The sequence below is a fragment of the Pteropus alecto genome, unplaced genomic scaffold (assembly GCF_000325575.1).
Source record: "Pteropus alecto unplaced genomic scaffold, ASM32557v1 scaffold40, whole genome shotgun sequence".
Classification (NCBI taxonomy): Eukaryota; Metazoa; Chordata; class Mammalia; order Chiroptera; family Pteropodidae; genus Pteropus; species Pteropus alecto.
In genome coordinates, this window is record NW_006431919.1 from 7,960,963 (window position 1) to 7,983,964 (window position 23,002).

Genomic DNA, 23,002 nt, shown 5'->3' on the forward strand with positions numbered 1-23,002 from the left:
CAGGAATGAGGAGGGGACAGGAGAGGGAAGGAGTGCATTCAGCACTCGTCTTCGCAAGCAAACGAGCATTCTGGGGCTGAGCGGAGTGAACGGCAGATAATGCTGCCCTTGCAAAATTGACATCCCCGCTTCTCTGCTCCGAGTCAGTTGCAAGGGATTCACAAATAATGCCATTCTACCCTCTGACTACTAGTTAAGCGGACTTCAAATGTGCCTACCGAGGGAAGACAAGGCTTGCAAATAGAATCTCGTGGACATAAAAGGATGGTATAATGATAAAAGGAGGCAGAGAGAAGAAAAACTAATTGCACATTTCTGTCCTGCGATATTTGGCCTGTTTCAAAGTTCCACTTTTCTTTCTCTCTTCAGAGCAGAAAGATCTTAGCAGGGGTTTGAGGTGTGACCCCAAACGAGTCTTGTCAGGTTGCTTCCCATAGCACAGTAAGTCTCCATGGAAAAGACTTTAGATTGACTGCCTTTCTATGCCGGGGGCAGCAAGCCTCTTGAGGGAGAATTATGCCAGATGTACCTCTCACTGAGTGCGCAGCCTCTTGAAATCAGGAGGGAGTGAGATTATGTCTCTGATGAAGAAGACATTTATAATTAGACTTTGTAAAAGATAGAAGCATATTTAAGTCCTTACTGCATGGGGAACTATTTGGGCTCTATTGAAATTCTTTTTAATTGCCATGAAAATATTAGAAATCATCAGGAAGATCCATTTCCCAAAATAGGCAATGCCATCTTTTTAAATAGCCCAATTTTGCTTTTGAAATAAACTCAGAATCTGACCATGTTCCCCTTGGCCCAGATTCTAAAACTAACTGTGACTATAATTCCATAAACACAGAAAAGAGATTCCTGACTCAGTATGGCCCTGGGCTTCAGTACGGAAGGTACCAAATCAGGCCATTTGAATCCCAGACCAAGCACTCTACAGCTTTGGTAGAAAACGGTGTGAAAGAAAGGTTCCAGTACACCTGCTATAATGCCATTAGTTGTGACATGAGCCAATGAACTCCCATAGAGTTCAGGATTTGAAGAAAACAAAATGACAGTGTTACATGAGGGAAATAAACACACAGTGAATACCGGCAGTTATGAGTTTCCTTTACGTGGCAGGAATATTTTCTTGGCTATGGGATTTAGAATGTCAACAAGGGAGGCTGGGCATGCCAATTTTCTGAGTTTCGTTAGCCTGCCAGACTATTCAGAGGTCTGAGCGAGGTAAACTAACTCTCCCACGTTAGTGCTGAAGGAGAGGTGTCATTGGCTTGTCCTAATCTGAGTATTAAATTATCTTTCCTCATGATGGCACCACCATTGAAACTTTATAGAGAGCTTCTTTTATAGTCAGCAATATGGGACACTGGATTTTATTTCCCTTTGGACTATGAGACTGTGGTTAGTAAAACACCAGTGAATCCAACATCAATCCTCTATCAAAAAATAGTTTCATGAAGGCCGGAGAGAGGTTGAGCCTAAAGGAGACACACCCAGTTGTAGATATGTAAACAACGAAAAGAGAAACTAAAATCAATTCTGTAAACAACACAAGTCAAATCTTTCTGGGGGGTCTTAAAGACCTACATTTTAATATTCAAACAATAAGATATTTACTGAAATAGAGCATTTCTTAAAGGAGAGCTGGTCCCAATAGGGTTTATTTGCGGTCCTCTGTCCAACATCCATTAGACAGGGTCTCTGCCTTCACTAGAATGGATTCAAATAAATTCTAAGAGAGGAAATAGATTCCATTCTCTCTGTTTACTTTATTACTATTGATTTCTGAATTCCCTCCAATCTCTTTCCTAACTGGGAAGATAATATACATTTGATACCAAAGGTAATTATCCACAATGAAACCAGTTTGCAGCTGGATAATAAAAAAGAAAAAGGACACTGATAGATTAAACACTGATACATTAAAAAGTATGGCCGATTGTATTACTATATAGTAGAGCTTTAATATGCTCACTTTATGCTGAGATCTGATTTCCTAGGCTAATCGTGAGTTCATTTGTACACTCGGACATATTTTATTTCCACTATTTTATATTTTATAGCATTATTTTATTGTGCAAAAACTGAAATAATAAAAACAAAATCACTTCAAAAATGTTTTTTAGAAAGCGTATCTTCTACAAAAAGGAATTACTGAGAACAATTTTTAAAAATATTCAAGAAGGGTTAGAACATTTAGCTGCCAGAAATGACGATGGTTTTTAAAGCAACAAAGTAAGAAAAAAAAAAAAGTCACTATCATTTTAAAAGTATATAAAACAACTTAAATGTCCAGCCATGGTGGAATAGATAAGTAATTTTAGGAAATCCACACTGTGGGAAATTATGCAGCCTTTTAACATTATGTTTATGAAGAAGGTTTAATGCACGGGAAAATGCTTAGTAGACTATGTGAAAAAGCATCATGTAAAACTGTGTATGTATGGACATACACAATATAATCACAAATATGAAAAAAATATATATTTGTTTTGCATAGAAAAAATATGAAAGAAACATGAAAATATTAGCAGCAGTTATCTCTGGATGGTGAGTATTGAATATTCTCTTATTCTATCTTGTTTTTCTCCAGATTTTCTATACTTGGCATACATTATTTTTATATATATTACATGAAATATATACTATAATGTAATCATCATAATTACACAAACTATAATATAATTACTAAACAAATAATAGAGACGGACAGATGGACAACTTGGATTGGATGGGAGGTCTGACACACATTTGGTTTGCTCCTGGCTCGAAATGATCTGAGAGCATTCACATGGCAGGGGCTTCTGTGCTGGCTCCTCTTTGAAAACCTGCCTATTTGCAAGCAGAATGCATTTTCTGCAGTCCTACCAGATGTGTCCAAGTGTCAGACACCCAGGAATTGTCGCACTTTTAAGGAAGGTATATGGTTATCTAGATACTGAAGAGCTTCTGAAAGAGAGCACAGTGGAATAGTAAAGAGGAGCCAGACTGCCTGCATCTGACTGTGGCTCCTCCACTTACTTCCCTATGACTTCTCTACTTGAGCGGCTCTGGCACGTGACTTTGTAGCTCCATGCCTCAGTTCCTTCATCTATAATGTCAGGGCAATAAAGTACGTACCTCACAGGGGCGTTAGGAGTTTAAATGAGTCGATGTTTGTAAAACACTTAGAACGGTGTGACTCATATTAAGTACTTAAAATATATGTTAAATGAGATTAAGTTCTGACTTGTACTAATTAGAATAAAGTCACAAATGAAGAAATAGACATTGTTAAAATACTTATAAAACATCTTAGCATGTATAATTGTTGGATAAACTCATCTGGAGCAGGAGTGTAATTTTCTGTTGAATTTAAGTCAGTGCTTGGGACTGTAATGGTTTTAAACAGTTTTTCTGTGCTCGTCAAACATCTGTCCATCCATATGTTTCTAGAACATTGATGATGATGCTAAGGTTCACTGGAATACTCACTATGTGCCAGTACCATTTGCAATGTTTTGTTTTCTACCCAATACTTAGACTCAAACGTAAGACTTGGGACGAAATAGGTGTTCAATAAATGCTTACTGAATGAAAAATAAAAATAAAAACACATGAATGAAGTCTTTACCATGGCTGCATCAAGTTGGCCAAATATAGGCATATTTCCACAAAGGGAAATATTAAGAACTAGAGTTGAAGTGTTAAATTTCTTAGGATCTAAAACTTTTTACTTTATAATATGGAAACAATGAGATGGAAATATCAGAACAGCAGGAGAATGAGAAAACTAGTTAATCTAAGACTCAGACTTCAAGGATCCTTTTCCTAGGGAATCTATTATGATGACGGGAACACTGGAAGTTGAAATATCAAGCCAGCAATGGCAGCACCAATAAATAGAAACTGTGTGCCTCACTGGTTCTCTGTGTTTTTCTCCCTACCAGGTATAGCATGACAAGAACTGAAATCAAAGACAATACTTGAAACAGGAGAATATAATAGTAAGTTTTGCTGTAATAACTTTCATTATTGTGTGAGAGAGAAAAACAACTATTATTAGATATTGTCCATTTCATATTTCAAAGTTACTCTTCACGCATCTAATTTCTAAATTTATAGTGTAACTTAGCATATCGAGGAGGTCTTGGCTCCAAAGCAACAAAAGAGAAGTGAAATGCCCCATGGTTGTAAAATCTTGATAAGTTCTCAGTGTCACTTTTTTCAAATGTGGAACTGCTCAAACCACACAGATAATTATAGATGACCAGATTGTAACTGTTTTATTGCTTCTTTTTCCCCATAAATTTTAATTTTGGAAAGTTAAGTGAAAAATGTGGTTTCAATTTCCTACAAATTGCACACAATTTGGTTTTAACAAGAAAATAGAAAGAAAGGGTATGTTCTTTAAAGTGAATTATGAACTAGAGTTTGTTTTCGCTCTCTCAACACCGCAAGAATAATAAAGCACAAAATGTAGAAAAGATGCCTTACGAAATGGAAATCATGAACTCTAGTAAGAAAAGCATAAAGTAATTTTTTATCTAAACACGGCTTAAGCAATCTAACAGGATAATACAATTGAGCTAGTCTTTCTGCCTCTGGTGAAGCAAGCTAAAGTTAAAAAGGAAAGAGAGAAAGAATGAAGGGAAACAGGAGTAGAAGCTGACAACCTTAATGCATTGTATAACAGGAAATCTCTTAATAAGAAAAGGCTGCGCACATCTCCATCTTACTCTCTCCAAAAGTGCCACCAACTACAAAAGAACTAGTAAAAACAATATTAAAATCATTGACACGCACACCTAGAAACAGAAAAGACAAGAAAGAGGTTTTTAGTGGAAAGAAATTACAGCCATCTGCTGAGTTCTGGCTATAATCTTAGAGTCAGACCAATGTGCTTTCTTTATTCAAGGTAGTGGTCAACGAGCAGCACGTTAAAGACAGAAAAGCGATGTCGTGTGCCCACCACACCCAAACTACCAGCTGGAATGCAAATAATGAAATCCATCGACCAGCAGCTGCTTTTTCCTTTTTGTGCCCAACTTGGGGTTGAATGTACTCTTTTATTCCTTAAATTAACCACTTTCACCTTATTAGCAATGTAGACTTTATCTACGTGTTGGGCAAAATAAATTGTTCAGAAAATAAACTATTGCATTAAAATTGTCACTCTCTTTTGATCAAATTCTCCAGGGCCCATGTTACTTCATATAACCACCATAGCTTCCTCAAATTTCTACTTCCGAAAATGTTTACTTTTTAGACATACTGTGACAACCACAAAGATCACCTGAACTTTATAAGACCAAATGGTAACATGAGTACTTGATATAATGTCATATACCTAAGTTTTCTTTTTTGGGCCAAAATGTAATATTTGCTAATATTTTTCTATCTGGAGATAAAGTTGCAAGTAAAGAGTGCCTCTGGCTGTTAGAACGCGAAGTTCTGACTTATGAAGGTCCCTGCTATAAACTGGGACTTGGCAAACTTGAAGTATTACTCACTGACTAATAATCCCATTAGTCAAAACTGCAAACTTCTGGTCAACTGCATTTTTCACATATTACTGCATGAAGCTCTAGCTGAGGTTCACCATCCAAAATGCCTTTTAGAGGCATCACAATTAACAAGAGGTGATTTTTTCTCTTGAAATATAAAAGCTGACTTTTCCTGTCCAAAAGTCAATAAATCGTTGATAATTGGTGAAAGGCCATTCCCTACCTATAGCACTCAAAGTCCACGACCTTCAGGCAATGACTTTTCATTGAGCATAGACCTGGCTGACCACAGTTTTCACAAGTATCTCAGTCCCAAGTGTCCAACCGATGATAAAGCATGACCAAAAAGGTGGTAAAATGGGAGGATTTCATAGCAAAATGCTCACAAATGGTAATAATCTAACTGAAGGGGAAGCCACAGAAAGGCATCTTGAGAGAGAAGCAAGTGAGAAGACTTACTCATAAATTAAGGCTGAGGTATGCTTCATTCATTCATTCATTCTTTCTTTCTTTTTTTCTTTTTAAAACTTGTCCACAAAAGCCCCCTCACCTATGCCTTCCACTTCGAGCCTTGTTTTTCTGTATCTATGATATCAGATCAAAAACACCATCCTTACTTGACAAGTACCCACAAATACCTGGCTCATTCTTATAAATACCTATTGCTCTCTAAGAAAAAGTATCTGGATGATGACACTGGACAAAGAGATGAAAATCTACTCATGTCAATGCAAGGAATTTTTCTTACTCAAAATTGAATTCAAGTGAATGTTGGGATTTTTCATAGCAAAATGAATAAAATAAAAATACCCTAAATACCCTCAAATGTCTCATAGAAGGAGTGGGGAGAGATAAGAGGCCAGAGAGGAACAACAAAAGCAATGAGCTTGGGAAATCACTTGTATATGGATTCTGGAAAACTATAGAACATATTCTAACCAAGAGACAAAAATAAAGGGAGATAGGTGGGTGGGGTAGAGTTTTTCTTATAGTTTCTTACATAATTTTTCCATATGAAGACTGCCCATTTTTAAGATGATGGAGCTCAGTCACAAGGGGAGAAAACAGGAGATTGGCATTCAAAGGGATCTTACGCCCTCGATCCCCTAGGCAAAACCCATCCACAGTCCCCAGTTCCCCGGACTCCCAGGCCCGCTGCCTGCCGCAGCCATTTACCCAGATTTCTACCAGAGCATTTTATCATTTTGATGAGCACCACCTGCCAACACAGCCTGCACCACAAGCCCACCCTCTCCTCACAGTCGCTCTGAACCTGATTCACGTTTGTGTCCTGAGTGCTTTGCACATAGTTGGCATTTAATAAAAGGCAGGGAATAAAACTCAAGAGAACAACAGACTTTCTTCTGCTTTAGAAAGTTCATTTTATTTTTAAATCCTTAAACCTGTTTGGGATTAGTTAGCGGAAAGACTAAAAATAAGAGAAAGGACAGGGATTGTGAGGGCATTTTGAGGTATTTGGTAGACCTGAAATTCTCATAGAAATAAAAAAAAAAAGGAGGGAGGGGTGAGAATTATAAAGGACCTAATACAATGCCTGGCACAAAACAAGTGTGCATTTATCAGCTGAGCACTTACACAGCCTTCAGGGAGGTAGAGAGGGGGGACGGAGCGGGGAGCTAGGAGAAGGACTTTATGCAAAATGGTTTCCACTGGGGCATGGGGTGGCATGAGGGACCCTCTGTGAAGACTGATGAGGGGCTTTGGGACAGGGTCTCCCAGTATAAGCGAATACTAGTCCCAAATGTTCAAGCCATAGTTTGATGAAATACCTAAGGTTCTAAATGAAAGATAACTGGTAGCTTTCCTGTTGAAAAAAGCAAAGTGTGAAATCAATGTTGTTGTATTCGGGTTTGTTTGTTATACCTAAGGTCCTCTTCCTGAAATTTCTAACCTGGTCAAACTGTCTGTGGTACTTTAACAGCTTAAAAAACTGAGTAGCGAAACTTAGTAAGTTTTAGAGTTGACCCAGAGTCCCAACTTCCTGAGCTTGTTGTGCCCTCGAGGTGGCGTCACGTAGTCCAGTCAGGGTTGAGCCTCTGAGGCCCCAGCTCTCACTCTGGCAGGCTCTGCCCTTCGGCCAGATCTCAACCACAGCTAAACTTTCCCAGCCTCTGTTCGGGATGCCTTGTGACCAACTGTGAGAGTCTCTTTCTGCTGATGAGATAGGCTCTAGAGCCCTTCCTAGGACAATTAGTCGTCTTGATGGTGACCTCAGGCAGAGGCAGACGGAACTGGGAGATTCCAGATCAATGGATTTGCTTTACAAAAATCACTGAACCTTATTGGGACAAATTCGATTTGGTTTTACTTTTTTTGCCTTTTTTTATTGAATGACTTGCTCATTCTTTGAGTTACTTTGAATATTTTGCTTGAACTCTCTCCTATTTAAAAATAATCTCCTGAAGTATAAACATAATGGTTTTCTAATTCTCTTTTGATTCACCCATCCATCAATCTGTCCATTCAACAACTATTACTGGACTTTTTACTCTCTGCCGAGCACTGTGCTGAAGATGATCAAAATGTAAACTCTATCCTTCATCTGCCTATTTTTTCATTCCTCAATAAATATAAATAAAGAAAATAAGGAATGAATGAACTAAGAGGACTAGTCCAAACAGGAGAAACAAGCAGAGTAGAGTGAAACTTATGCAAGTGACATAGTTTGAATGTTCATACCAATTCTTAGGAAATTCTGTCACAGATCTAAAATGCGGCACTTCTTGGCCACTAATTCCTACGGCCTTGAGGTTGAGGTACTGGACATAAAAGAAACAGTTGATGGGACTTTTCTGTAATAAAAACATGACTTCTGACCCAGAAGTTCAGAAAAGAAGATAAAGTGGGTTCTTCCCAGATATGCTATCAGCCTTCTCAGGCTGAGCCAGAAGCTTGTCTCCTTGTAGCAGGACTGGTGCAATGCTCTGCTCAACTCCCACCCAGGGGTTGGCTTGGGACAGATGGCAAGCCCACAAACCTGCTCACAGAATTGGAAAGCAGGAAGGGGTCTCAGTGGCTTCTAGGCCCTTTAGAAAGCATGCATCCTATATGCTCTAAGGAGAAGGTGGGATGTATGCTGGATAACCCATAATAATCATTACAATGCTACCTTAACTGTCTCCCTTTGGGGCTTACCCTTGTACTCTCGTTTCTGAACATGTGTATAGCCTTTCTACTATTGCACCAAATAAAATCTCTAAGCGTCTCTCATTCTAATAGTTGCTGAGGAAAGTGTGGGGGGAAATCGAACCCATCAGACCATAATCTCTCGGAGGGCAGGCACCGTGCCCGTCCTGTACGTGGTATCTCCCATAACTAACGTAAGGACAATGATTAATAAATATCTGTTGCATGAATGAATGGTCGGCGCACCGTGCAGCTTTGCACACTACTTTTGTGCCTGAATACTAAAGCCGATGCTACATGCTCAAGAGCCTGGGATCTGAAGCCAGTCTGCCTTCACTCACATCCTGGTTCTGCCACCTGCGAGTTGCATGACTTAAAGCAAATTCTTAACTCCTCGTTAACTCAGTTTCTTCATGTATAAAGTGGGAATAATCATCATACTTTGGTTTCACAGGTTTCTTTTTAAGATTAAATGTCTAAAAATATGGCGTATACTTAAAACAGAATGTGGCACATACTAAGTGCCCTGTAAGTGTTAGCAGCAATAGCCATTGTTATTTTTTAATGAGAATCAGGGTATTCATTCAGTCAACAACTTCCTTTGAGTGTGTACTCTGGGCTAAGCATAGTGCTAGGCACTAGAAATACACTGGTGAACCAATTAGAAATGGACTGTCAGATAATCAATTCACAGATTGAGGACTCCTTAAGGTCAATAATAAGAACCACCATTTCTCTGAGTCCTTAATATGCACCCTTTATAATGCACTGAGTGCTTTACTCATATTATCTAGTTTAACCATTACAACAAACTAGTGAAGAAAATATGTTTATTTCCCCCATTATTCAGATAAGAACAGTGAGGCTGAAGGGGTAAAGTAAGCTGTCAAAGGCCCGAGAGCAGGACTCTTATTCACTCATTCTTGCTCTGTATTTGCCCACTCATTCAGTATCTACTGGCTGCTATTGCATTCGAGGCCTTGTGCTGACGATAGAGAACTAGCATACACGTGAAAACCACAGTGACAGCCACAAGTTTGTTTTTCAATAATCAGCCTGTCTCAAATAAAAAGGAGTACACAACAGGGAAGGATTATAATGGATGAGCTATGATATGACATTCATCTTCGTGAATTTGGGACAACAACACAAAACAGCCAACGGTTCATTTTGACAATCTGTTCGCCAACAAGGGAAAAAATGGTGTTTTAAAACAATTCAAATGTACTTGCCATTTAAAAGCATCAGTGATTAAAAAAAATATATGAGCTACTAGAAAAGTAATCTTAATGCTTTTTTTTTTTAATTCAGGCACTACAGAAGCTAAGTAATCTTCATTGCAATTAATTGCTTTCTTGTTTCTTGCCACTTTCCTTTCATTACAAGAAATTAAAGGGAAGAAGTAAATTATGCAATATATATTTATTCAAGCGGAGATGACTTGACATCATTTATTGTATTTGCACTTCCCAAACACTGCCTGCTTATTCTTTTAAAACTAAAATTCTTTTAGCTTCAAACTGACTTAGCATACTCTCTGAAGTGATACACTTGATAATCATGACTCAAAAATGTGGAGCTAGAAGGGGCTGAGATAATATGTTGTCACTCCCATATTTATCACCACATTTCCTGAATCATCCAGCTTCGTAATGATGATTTCTTTCCATTCTTTGCACTGTTTGGCAAATACATGTTTTGTGAATACCAAAGAACGCTTATAAATATTCTCTTTGCTTTCAGCCGATAAATCTTTAAAATTAAAAGACAAAGTTAAAATGACTTCTGCACTTCACCAACGTCTTCACTAAATGTACTATACATCTTGCAATTCCAATATACACAGTTTAAGACACAGTGATGACTTTCAATCTTACTTTGTGGATAAAGAAGGAGGACTGTGCTTTGCAGTTTATTGGAAGCTATTTTGGGAGTTAGTCTTGGTGTTTAGATGTTTTATTCTTTCTGCTTCTCCATCCTTCCCTCTCCATCCACCTTTATTGACACCAGGCATGAGCCTCTTATTCCATGAAACTTATCTTATTCTTTTTTCTTTCAGAGTCAGAAATGGAGAGACAAATATTATAGAAACAACAATTTCAAGGATCTGGCGCAATGACATGGATCAATGCTTATTGAAATTTCAGGAAGCTTGATCTGCTGAGAACATAGTCAGCCGGTATGGCTCATATTTCTAGATAATGATCACAGAGTGGCTGGGGGGTGGGGTGGGGGAAGCGAAGCTTCTGGGCAAATGACAGCATGGCTCTAGCACTGGGGAAAATCCACAGATGCTTAGAAACAAAAACGTGTTTGCCTGGGTGATGCTGTGCAGGCTCAAAGTGTTATTCATTTGTATACTGCCCCCATCCATTTATATTCTGTCCCAATTCCACTGTACTAATAACTCCTCTTATTTCTTTCATAGCACTCTCACCTATTGATAATTATGCTATTCTCTTCCCAACTTCTGCATTGCTTTCCTTCCCTTACTCGAATATAAGTGTCTTGAGGGCAAGAACCTCACCTTTCCGGGTCATAGAATCTAGAAGATGCCTGGAATATTACAGGCATAAAAATTGTTTTATTAAATTGGGATTTTAATATTAATTCACCCTCTCTTCCAAAAAAAATAATGTGACAGCAACATACTCATGAATATTGGAAAATATTTAAAGTATACATTACTCGTAGGACAATCTCAAAGTCTAGAAAGAGCCTAGAATCTTTCAGCGATGAAATAGAGTCTGCCATTTTAAGGAGTTACTGTGATGACGGCACACTGCTGAGTTAATTTGTTATTTAGTGTCTTAGAAATTACAGATCAATTATAAATTCATGATCTGTGACCAGGAGTATCAATGATTCAGGCCACATTAAAGATTTTGCTTAGGAGCAATAATACTGTTGCCTAGTCAAAAATGGTCTAAGAATATAAAAACAATACTACGTAGAAGCAAAAGCCAACATTTTTCATTGTGCAAAGTGGCATACATGTATTGTTTTCAATTTAGTGACTTAAGAAGAAATCCAACAGATGCAAGCTTCTTCAGCCAAGACAAGAATTCTTTCCAAACAGAGAACTCATTCTATAAGATGAAGACCTGTTTGGTCCCTAAATGAACCACACAGCACTAGGATTGTCATTAGCTGCGATAAAGCAATGGAGAACCTATAAAATCAGAGCCAGTGTGTTATTAAGACCAGGCACAGTGGCTTTCAGGCAATATAGATTTCTGAGCTATTTATTTATTTATTATCATTATTGCGCACCCCCTCCCCTCCCAGCTGCAACAATCCCAACTCTGCAGGGCCCGTGTAACAAGGCGATCGTATCTGAGAAATAATGAGCGAGGGGACGCTGTTCTTTCTTTCAGAGCAATCCCAGGTGCGATCTTACACCGTAAAGGCCTGGATCGATACTCCCGGCAGCAAGCCGCTCGATACCCCCTGAATTATTGCTTCATTTTTCTTCTTATTATAGATGAGTTGTGTTATTATTTTCCCCAAATCGATATTTTACAACCTTTTTTATCCGTTTCTCCATAAATTTTGTGATTACTTTAAACTGGGAATTCCGGTACACTAAATAAGATGCAGTATCCGAAAGGGATGGAATGTACTGACATGTTTTTTGTTTTTGTTTTTGTTTTACTCTTTAGACACAATGCCTTGTTTAGCAGCACATCCTAATCAATAGCCAAAGGAACATTTCGTGGAGAAAAGTTTAACAGAACCCTGTGCTTGCAAAATAAAAGTGCAGATCCTTTCGAATATCAGCAGCCCAAACAACACCGAGCTGAAACACACAAAAGGAGGCACGATTGATCAGCACTTCGCATCTGAAATTTCATCCCTAATGCTTCTTCTCCCCTCCAGTTAAAGGGCCGATGCAATTCCCTTAAATTCTTTCTCACAAAGGAGATAACTCTATGCACCTTGGAGAGCTTTAATTGGCTTCTATAGCTGTCTCCTGCTAAGTGTTTAAAACATCAGCAAATCAAATCATGTAAACTCATGCCCTGTTCTGCTGTCGGTTTGCTCCGAGCTTGATTATTTAGATGTTAACGTTAACAGCACCTGCATTTACGGAAAGAGATGGGGAATATGCTCCCTCCGTGAGTTCCGGGATGACTTGAGTTAATTCTAAGCTTCCTATGAAATAATGTGTGTTATTTGGCAGGGAATGCTCAGTGGTAACTAAATAATCATTATAGTGCAGCCAGTGGTAATTACATGGTAATTCACATTAACTTCATAATAAGCACTGTATTTTTCACTATATCCATCTGAGAATGAGGCAGAATCATAGTCTTTCATTTCTTTTTAATGCCACCCAAAATAAAAATAAAGTAAAATCATTTTTAAGGGCAGGAGGACAAGGAATATAACCCTAGTGAGTCAAGCTACAGATTTCATTAAAGAAATATTTAAATCCATTAAGTCTAATTAGACATGACATCCCAGAATTCACAAACAGTAGTTCTAATAAACTCATTAAAAATTTTTGGTGGCTTCTTTAGAAAATGGGAGACTATTATATTATAGGCTGTTATATTACATTAAGATTTTATAATTTTATATGGGGCTCTTCTCTTTTTATGTAAAAGCCTACGAAACTTTATAAGAATAGTTCTGCTTAAATCAATGAGTCTTAAACAACAATGTGCTTCTTGTAACATGTACTTAATATTGCAATAAACCACGCTAAATGGTATAGAATAAAACGAGAAGCACTTCATTCTGATTGGCTGAAAGGTATCGGGATGTAGGGACTCAATTCCTTGAAACACTGCAATGCACAATTTACACTCAAATCTCCATTTACATACATAGTATTTAATTTGGGCAGTTATAAAGTCCTGAAGCCATTACATTACAGCCTGGACCCTTAGAAGTATTCACATCAGGAATGCATCATATATACGTATATGAAAGAGTATTCTGAGGAGAAAACAGTAGGAACAACTTTAATTGAATATTTATTATTAGCAGATTAAACTAGGTCTATTTTTAAATGAGCCACCTTTAATTAGCTGCAGTTAAGAAAGTGAAATTAATATGTTTTACTTTTTACTCTACTCGTGACATTTAGCATCAGTAGACAACTGGCCTTTTTTAAATTTTTTTATTGTTTTCTATTTTTTTAGCTTTTCACTAACCATTGAGTGCCCTTTTAGGAAAGTCTGAAAAACAAACAAACAAACAAACAAACAAAAAACCTCTTTTAATTGAATTCTAACACAAGCCCCAACTAATGTTTAAAATAGAACCCTCTTATGAGATCTAGGTTTTCTTTTCTTTAATGAATTGACATATGCCAGTGATACAGTGATACCCTCCACCCTGGTCACTGTCAAACAGGCCCGACAACAATGCATGCATCATTCACTGTCAGTCAGTCAGGCAGCAAACGCCTCACTGTGCCATGCACACAGCAGAGATCTTTGCCCAGGCACGCTGTAATCTGTCCTCGATTACCACCATCTTGCAACTTTTTCTCTCTCGTTGACCCTGATGATGACTTTGCTTCCAAATCCACTAGGAGGAAGGCCACTAAATGCAGCAAAGCCTATCACATCTTTATCTCTTCAAAGACCTCTAGGGAACTGAGATTTAAAGGCAGAATGGAGGGTCTACAAGTGTCCTGTGGCTGAGGGGGAGCATCACCGTAAGTCTCCAAAGAGGCTAGACATGGAAGTGTGGCAGGGGACGGTATATTAAGGGAGATCTCACCAAGTCCCTCTCCAATCTGGACCTTGGAGAAATAACGCTCCCGCCCAGGGGAGGTCTCCTGGCAGCTTGCTGGTGTCTGACAGACCCCCTGCTCTTACATTGGGCTTTGACAAAATGATGGGGTAAAGGAAATGCCCTTAACTCACATCAACTGTGAAAATGGCACATGACTTTTCTGTTGGACTTTGATTTACTCAGAAGCAAAGAAAAGCTCCTTCTCTTGTTGACAAAAAGACAAGTATGTAAACGGGTCAGAACAATAACATCTGTGACACTTTTTTTTTAACAAGTCACATACTGGATGCCCAAGGAATTAAACCTTCTCTATCTCCTCTTTTCCTTGAGAGTCTACTCAAAGATTGATGACCTTAAAGAATTCAAAAAGTCTATGGCCATGCCACCCTGAACAAGCCCGATCCTGTCTGATCTCAGAAGCTAAGCAGGGTCGGGCCTGGTTACTACTTGGATGGGAGACCACCTAGGAAGACCAGGTGCTGATGGCATAATAAATAGATAGATAGATAGATAGATAGATAGATAGATAGATAGATAGATAGATAGATAGATAGATAGATAGATAGATAGATAGATAGATAGATAGATAGATAGATAGATAGATAGATAGATAGATAGATAGATAGATATAAGGGATTGTAAGCTGACGAGGTCTTTGCAATCTGTGAGGTCAACAAAGGGTTGCCTGGCCTAAAAAAAAAAGAATTCAAGGAGGGCCTGCCAAATGACCATGGTGATTTTGGTTGAATGATTTTTATATACATGCAAAAAATGTGATGTCTTTATATTGTTGTGTATTTGGGGGTCCACTGACACATAAATAATAAATCTATTTATATATGATTTGTTCTGGTTCTGTAGGCAAATCAATCATGTGTTGGTTTGAGAAAGACTCTTCCTTATCTGAGCCTCAACTGCCTCCTCTACAAAATGGGAAGATTAATCCAGGCTATCTTTGAGGGCCTTGTCATCTCTAAAATTCAGACTTTTTCAGGAGTCTGTTCTCTTGAATCCTTTTTAAATAAGACCTACCAATAATTGAGTACTTACTATATGCCAGGCACTGAGCTAAGCTTTTCACATGCATTATCTAATGGAATCCTCCTCACTGCAATCCTATGAGATATTATCATCCCCATCATATAGATGAAGAAACGGGAGCCTCAGATTGGTTAAGAAACTTGCTAGAAACTGATTCTGCTAGGATTCAAATTGGAGGCTGTCTTGACTCCAAAGACCTATATTCATCCAGTTTCTTTATAACTAAATGAGTCTACAAGGAATATACACAGTGTAGACATAAGCCTTCAGCTGACAGGCCATAGAAAAAGAATCAGGTACAGAGATCTGCCACTGGCTGAGTGACTTTAGACAATACCTTAAACTCTGCAAGTCTAGTGTTCATCATCTGTAAAGACGTCAATGACTTGGGCAACCAGGTTACCTTTAAGGCTCACAGTCCAAAAATGTACAGCTACATTTTTCAGTCGTTCCTTCATACTTGATTTGATTAATATTGATTGTGTTCCCACTCTGTGCTAGGCACTGTAGTGGGTGCTGAGAATATGGTGGTAAAATATGAGATACGGTAAAGTATAATCAATTATTTGGAGTAATATAGATCTGATATCAGATCCATCACTAAGTGACCCAGGTGACTTCAAATAAACCACTTCACTTCTCTCTAAACCTCATTTGTCACACTTGGAAATGAGGCCAAAAATACTTGTCCTTCCTATCTCACATATTAACAACAACAGCAAAAAAAAAAAAAACATTGAATAGGAAAGACTTAGTCAACTGCAAAGGCTATATTTAAGTAAATTTACTTAATTGCAGAGACATAAGACAAAGGTAAGACACGCAATGGCTCAATAGCCAAGCCTATACTATGGCCCCTGACATATAACATTCTGATGAGTCACAATAATTTTTAGCTTTCATGCTAATAATTTTATTAAGCAAAATTTCCAAGCTGTTAAATGATCCTCCTACACCTTCTGAGCTAACCAGCGCAAATGTTTCATTATTCTAGACTTGAAGAAACTGGAGAAGCACAAGGCCTACAAGCTTGCACACAACAAATTCTCCAGAGACACTTTCTTTCACTCAAACCTCCCAATAACCTCAAATAGTAAGCCTGGCCTCATTGAATATTTTAAAATTCAGTTAATACTAAAAGGAAATGGTACACATGTGTAGAATGACTAGGAAGATATTTAAATGTGAATACATTTTTGACATTAAACAAAGACTTAAATTAACTTCATATTAACTGGGAGGTCGGGCCTTCCACCCATGATATAAAGATGTGAATCACAGTTGATGCCAACAGGAAAAAGATGAACTATCACATCTTAGGCTGAAGAGCACTGGGTATAGGAGAAATATGCTCTTCTGTTGTTTCTGCCCACGAATAGGGAATCCCAGCTTCTTTCTACTTCCTCCCCAATGAAAGAGAGGTTTGGCAGAAATTCTCCAATCTGACACTAATGAGATGGTTTCCACCTGCACTTTCAGTGCCTCAAATAATATGAAGCCCACTTAAGAGGACATGTGTACTTTCATTCAAGCCAAAAATATTATGTGATACAGTATTCAGTTCGTACCAAGGATCACATATGGCATAAGACCCACAACAGGAAAGAAATATCAAAGTGCTGAAATATACGGAAAGAACATCTCTCTCAAAAAGAAAGTTCCCTTGTTATACATTTGAATAATTTTAAAGTCTCTCTTATGATGAGCTGCTTTCCCAGTTACCTTATTTTAAACTAAGTACTGTTGGGAGCATAAAACCACCATGATTGATGGTGGTTTGAGGATGCTTACAGAGGTCAACTGAAAAAGCTAATCAAAACAAAAAGGAAGAACAGAAAATTAACATAAATGTAATTTTTCCTAGGAGATTGGCTTCTCACTATTACAAACATTCCTCAAAATAAGCTGTTTAAAGATCAGTTTTTAAAACATTGCTGAAAGTGGTTATGTTTGGAGATTTAAATATAGCAAATGGTTACTTATGGTTTAGGATAAAGTTTCCAGTGAAAACATTGAGCATAGATTCAAAAAGAGCTGTATCTCAAACAACTTAGAAGAGAATATGATGGGATTAAAAATGCTGGTAGTAAAGATGGTTGTAAAAAGTTTGAATAAAAGTGTGAACCCTAAAAGTGGAAAAAGTTATACAGCTGACTCTTGAATGATGAGGGAGATAGGGTTTCCAATCCCCACTACAGTCTAAAATCTGAGTATAACTTAAGTGGGCTATAACATATGTGGATTCTCAGCCATGGATTGAAAATGCAATGAACAACACAGACTTGAAACTCTATGAGTCCGCATATAGTTGGGAGCCACGTATAAGTGGACCCACAAAGTTCAAACCTGTGTTGGTTAAGGGTCCACTGTATTTGTCAATATTGTAAATTGTGTATGTGATTTTAAATATGTGTAAATAAATATGGCAAATATTGTAAGTAGATATTTGGTAATTCATTAGTATCTATAAATATGTATACAGTAACTTGCCCCTAAAACATAAAAACTTTTCAGTAAGAAAATAGGGAACACCTTAGAGTTAAGATCATGATCTGTTCTGGCATATATGATGTTAAAAGTTCTACAAAGAAAAAGATGTGTCTATTCAATGATAGGGGAATGATTAGGTAAATTATGATGCAGCTATAAAATGGGCTGTTATATACCCACAAAAATGCATTTAAGAAGAATTTGAACTAACGGATGAAATATTTATTTTACAATTTAAATTACAAAGCGGGATGCAAAATTATATAAACATATTGTGATTCACTCTGATTAAAAGACAGGAGAGTACACAAAAAATATTAAAAGGAGTACTAAAAATATTAACAGTGATTGTCTTGAAGAATGTGATAATGGAGCCGTTCAAACTTCCCTGTGTTTTTTTAAATTTTCTATATGAGTATGCATTATGTTCATAAAGATATGATTTGGTTAAAATATGTAAGTCTCCAGGTGCAGTCAGACCTGACATGTCCTAGAAATACCCACACTCTCCCACTCAATTCCAAAAGCAAATAAGCTGAAGTAATACTAGCAGCTCACTGCAGTGCTGGCCCTGGTAACCCTAAACCAGCGTCCGAGCCCGGCCCCTCCACTTACTAACTCCATAAGCAGGAGGGGCCATTTCGCCTTCCCAAATGTTCTTATCTTTAAAATGGGCTAATAAAGAAGTGGAGTACTCAGGGGAAACATGTCTTACACCTCCATAATGCAAAAAGGAAAAAGGCTGAGAGAGAAGAGAGTGTGAAAACAAGGCATGGATCCGGAGGGAACAGCAGTGGGGCATCAAGACAGGCCGGTGAAAGCCAGGAATGGAAAAGCAGAGAGCGGACGAGCAGAGGAGCTCCGGCCTCTGAGGAAGGCCTTGTCCTGCAGAGGGAGGGTGCTGGGGTAGGGCGGAGCTGACTCCTCTATCGTTATGACAGTGGGCTTGATTAAGTCTCAGCTATGTCGAACATTTTATATGAGTTCCCTTTTTTGTTACAGAAAGTATGGCACCTTTTCACACAGCAGGGTGGCAATGTAAGGAACTTATTGACCCCCAGAGGTGCTTCAGGGTGAAAACAAACCTCTCCGAGGCTGTAGCTGAATGTATGCCGGGGGTTGGTCCCCACTTCTGAGACATCAGGCCCTCTGAGCCACATACGCTTGCTTGCTCCCCGGCTCGGGGATGGCTGATGAATCCCAACCAATGTGGCCACCAAAGAATGTGATATAGAACTGATGACCCTGTGCTGTGGATTTTTCAGGAATAAAAAGAGACAAGAACCTGAATTCAAAGTATCTATGTTTTAACAAGAAGAAAATAAGGATATATCTCATTCTAAGAGCCTGCTGAGGTATAAAATGATTATCAAAAATGAAAATTGTTTTAAATTCCTAACACCCTGATGTTTATGATATATTGTTAGGTGAAAAAAACAAATTAGAATTTTGTAAGGTAACCCCCTATTTTGGTAATGAGGCAGATATATGCAGAAGAAAAAGACAAATATGTATGCCATTAAAAATAATATTGAAAATAATGTTTAATGAGTATTTTTGTGTAAGGAACTGGTAGAAATACGGTCAGCTTTACTATTATTTTAATTTTATGGATGTCTTCTAACTTATCTGAAATCAGTATGTACTACTTTGCAATAAAGAAAGAAAAACACGTTTTAATGCTCTAGTGGGCGCCATATCACTTAGTTAACAACAGAAAGGCTAGCACGCACACCGCTGCGAACATGCACAAATAAAACAGAAAACAATCCTCCATCCAACATTTGGAATAAATCTTAGGAAAGGAGAAAAAAAAAAGAAATTTAGTTCAGGCTCCCTCCCACCCCACCCCTACCATTGCTAGGATATTAGAGAAAGTTTCAACATATACAGTTTAAAAACTGAAGGGTTAATTTATCATGATGCTGGGTAGGAAACAAAAACAACAGCCTTGAAAACCTCCAAATAGTTTATTGGTTTAGAAAACCAAATCATGTTATATCATACTAAACAGATTAGAGGTTCAAGACTTTATAGTATTGCATTACGTTGGCAAGAATACATATAAAGCTCAGTTTCTACCTTTATTGTTAATAGCTTTCTAATCCCTGACCAGAAATTTATAGTTTAGAAATGGCAACACATCTTAAAGATTAAAGCCATGTGACAAATAGTTCATGTCCCTTAATAACCAAATCACATGCCTTAGACTGGAGAAGCTTATCTGCTTTTCCTTCTATACGGTTTCATTGGTAGGAAATACTTTATATCCCTATTACATGAATGATGAATGGGACCGTTGGTTATGGTCTGTTATTTGCTGGCTGTAGTCAATATGTTTTCTTTGGACAGGGATTTCTGTGATTTATCTCTCTCCCGGCCTTATCACTTATTAACTCTGGGTAGACAGGAAAAAGCCAAGGTTGTATATAAGGCCTAGTGGCCATTTAGACCTCTAATGTCAGTGAAAATATCCCTTTTAATGATCCTGTTACACTAGCTACTCAAGTTCTGATTACGCTCCACTCCAAATAGGAAATAAAGGTCATATTTCTTGGAAAGTATGTACATAAAATATGCAAAATAATATGCTTCCTTCAGACCAGCTTTATTCTTGGTAGAAACGGCTTTCGTTTCATGGATGTCACAGCAGTACAATGGGCACTTTTAGGGATTCTTGCTGCTGTTGGCCCTGTTATGGCACCAACAGTGTTTAACTTTACAAATGCCAGTGGGCTCAGGATTATTGATTACATCAACATACATCAGATCAAGAGCGATCATATTTTGTGAAAAAATTCCCTTCGGTGGAGAAGAAGCCTGGGACCTACCCTTTGGATCACAAAAGCAAAAAGAATAAACATTCCCTCTGCCTTGAATTCTTCTCTTTGTGTGTAAATGGCTCATTTGGAGTAATACTCAAGACATGTGGACAGGAGTAGCCTGTTAATTTTTCTTTCTTCTTGGGTCTTTTCCAATTAGGACACCGCTAAGGCTGAATTGCTAGTCAAGTGTTCATTACACAGCCCTCTTTCGACTGAATCCTAAGTGAAAACAATCTGATATAAAAAGAAATGCATTCTTGCCTCTTCCCTAGTTCTGCCACAATTTGCTTAGGCCCACCTTTACAATTAACATATGCGTAGAATATTACCCTTTGCAAAACATTTTCAGGCCCTTCCTTTCATTGACACAAGACCCTTGGGATGCCCAGAGGTAGAAAGGCCCCACCATCCATTAAGCTGAGGAAGACAAAAACCTGGTAGCCTAAGATGCTGTCTCCCTTACCCCCACATTCAACCCATCTCCAGGTCCTGCCCATTTTTCCTCTTATACACCTCTTGAACCTTCTCTCTCTGTTCCATCACCACCATTACCACCCCCATGTCAAGGTCACTGACTCCCCTTCCCACACGACTACAGTGGTGTTCTAACAGGTCAACCAACATCTATTCTGGTTTCCAATGCTCCATCCAGCCAGTTTTTTTTTTTTTTTCCAAAATGAAAATTTGGTCACGCTCACCTGTCATTTCTGACACTTCAAGGGTTGTTCGCTGCTCTTAAGATGACAACTAAACCCTTCCCTATAGCTTACAAGGCTTTGCAGAGGCTTCTCTCTCACCATTCTACTACTGTCTCTTGATTTTTCAGCTGTCCTGGAATTTTCACAGCCTTCCAGGATGCCACATTTCCTCCCATTCAATGCCTTCTTACATGCTTCTCTCTGCTGAAACACTCATTCTCCTTCCCAAACCCACCCTACCCACACCCTTCTCCGAATGCCAGGTTAACTTTTAATCATCTTTCAAATCTCAACTCACTCAATCTTTACCTGAGAGAAAATATCTCTAACTGACACATTGGGGTTCCTTCGTTATAAGCTTATCTACGACTCTGTTCCTATTTTTCTGGGCACTTACCAGGTTTGAAATAGGAAACTCATGAACATCTATGCTTCTTCTTAGCTTATACGCTCAATGAGAACAAGGACTGTGTCTGATTTTGCTCTATACTGTATTAGAACATCGCCTAGAACTGGTTTATAACATTGCCTAGAATAGAACAGGCAATCCAGAAATATTTGTGAGGTGAGTGAATGAACTAACAAAAGAAAGTAGTAAAACATTTAGAACCCCGGGTTTTGTTTTGTTTTTTTATTTCTACTATAAGGTCTAGACAGAAACAATTTTTTTAATCAGATAAAAGCTGGGTACATATATAAGACCAATGAAAATGTGCTCTGATGACCAATTCTTTGGATTTTCAGGAGAAACAGTCCCATCGTCTGCTTCTCTCTTTTGGAGTTTACTTTCAGAGAGCACTCATACTATGCCAGGCACTGTCAGGAGCACATTATGTACATTGACCTACTTACTCCTTAGATGCAGATACTGTTAAAATATCTTCATTTTACTGATAAAAAAAATTATAGAGCCAATCCCATTCTTTCTTCAACAGCAATCCCAACTACTGTGTTCTCTACATGTAAAACTTCAAGTGAAAAGGGATAGATTCTTAATTAACAGCTCTTATTTACATTCCATGTCATCCAGAGCACAAAAATCAATGAGGACCATTGATCCTGGGCAATATGTCAATCAATTATTAGAGAACTCTACTGCTAGTAAGATGCTAAGTCGAGGTGCTTCAACACAGTGTGCAAAGTACAAGATCCGGGAAGAGTCACTCTCTCTTTATGGAGCTCGTGGACTTTTTGTGATGTGTCTCTCTAGGAACAGAACAAGAGGGCTAAGGGCCTAAGGAAGTAAATGAAGAATAAGCACATGTGAGTAAAGAGATCCAATGACAGAGACTCTTCTCTTTAATCGAGATGAGCCATAGCGAACATCAAGTCACCTAGTCCAATTGGCTCATTTTACAATGAAGAAACTGGGAGTCTGAAGCATGTAAGCAACTCGTCCTCTGTCGCATAGCCAGTTAGCAGCAGAGCTGGGGCTAGAACACAAACTTCCTTGTCCTCAGCCCAGTGCTCTGTCTACTACACTATAGTGGCCAGAGAACCCTTCAGAAGAGAAACAGAGTTTGAACTGGATCTTATAGGGGGAATTAACATGTCTGAAGTC

At 38.2% G+C, this 23,002-nt stretch overlaps 1 protein-coding gene and 1 pseudogene across 9 annotated transcripts in view; one reads left to right on the plus strand and one right to left on the minus strand.

Moving 5' to 3' along the window:
* The window catches only part of EBF1 (early B cell factor 1), a 372,164-nt gene that overhangs the window by 50,888 nt on the left and 298,274 nt on the right, over nt 1-23,002 (minus strand). The window lies entirely within an intron of this gene.
* On the plus strand, nt 14,757-14,875 carry LOC112475270 (annotated as a pseudogene).